A 1406-nucleotide genomic window follows, 5' to 3' on the forward strand; every position below is an offset into this window, starting at 1 on the left:
CTAAGCTTGTTCTAAGTAGGTACTTTAGACCACTGAGCCATCTCACCAGCCCCCTGAATTTTATTGATTAATATTGGTTTATTTAAGATTTTTATATCTTCTTGATTCAGCTTTGGTAAGCCATACATTTCTAGGAATCTATACATTTTTTCTGTATTTTTCCTTTTTTTTCAGAACCTGGGATTGAACTCAGGTCCTTGTACTTGCCAGGCAAGCACTTATTCTACTGAGCCATCTCCCTGGCCCAGGTTTAGATGATCTTCTAATCACAGGGTCTGATGTGATTTCATCCTTTTTATTCCTAATTGCATGAATTTGAGGCTTTCCTATTTTTTATATTGGCTAAAGGTTTTTCAATTTTCTTTAATCATTCAACCAAGCAACTCTCTGATTCATTGATTTTTTTTTTTTGTAGTCGCTAATGCATTAATTTATTTCTCTGATCTTTACAATTTCCTCCTTCATACAAGCTTTGGCTTTGACCTGCTCTTCTTTTGCTAGAAGTTTTGTTCTTTTGTTGTTGTTGTTGTTGTTGTTTTGTTTTGTTTTGTTTGCAGAACCAGGGATTGAACTCAGGCCCTTGCACTTGCCAGGGAAGTGCTTAATCCACTAAGCCATCTCCCCAGCCCCTTTTTCTAGAAGTTTGAGGTTCACCTTTAGTTATTACTTGTGCTTGTTCTATTTTCCTGATATGGGTATTCACTGCTATAAATTTCTCTCTGAGGACTGCTTTCATTGTGTCCCATAAGTTCTGGTTTGTTGTACTGTCATTATTATTTAATTGTAGAAACTATCTATTTCTTCTTTAATTTCATCTGTTACTCATTGGTGGTTCAGGTGGGTGTTATTTAAATTCCATGTGTTTATGAATTTCTTGTGGCTTCTTTTGCCATTGATTTCCAATTTCATTGCACTATGGTTTGATAATAATCATAGTATAATTTCATTCCTTTGCATTTACTCAGTCATGTTCTATGAGCTAGTATGTGGTTTATTTTGGAGAACATCCACATGCAGCTGAGAAGAATGTACATTCTGATGTTGTGTGGTGGAACACTCTGCAGACATCTACTCAGTCCATATATTCAGAAGTTTGGTTCAGTTCTAATATCTCACTGTTGATGTTTTTGTCTAGTTAACCTGTTTTTTTTTGTGACAGTGTGGTACTGACATCCTTCAATACAGTTGTATTACTGCTTATTTGATTTTTCATGCCAAATATTTGTTTTGTATAGTTGGGTGCACTGGTATTTGTTACATATATTTATGATTGTTCTCTCCTCTTCTTTGATTGCCTGTAATTCCAGCACAGGGGAGGCTGAGACAGGAGGATCACTACAAGTCCAAGCTGCATAGTGACAGCCTGCCCAAATAAATAAATAAATAAATAGTTTTAAAATTTAAAA

Source organism: Octodon degus, unplaced genomic scaffold (genome assembly GCF_000260255.1).
Source record: "Octodon degus isolate 3935 unplaced genomic scaffold, OctDeg1.0 scaffold00195, whole genome shotgun sequence".
In the NCBI taxonomy this organism is placed as follows: domain Eukaryota; kingdom Metazoa; phylum Chordata; class Mammalia; order Rodentia; family Octodontidae; genus Octodon; species Octodon degus.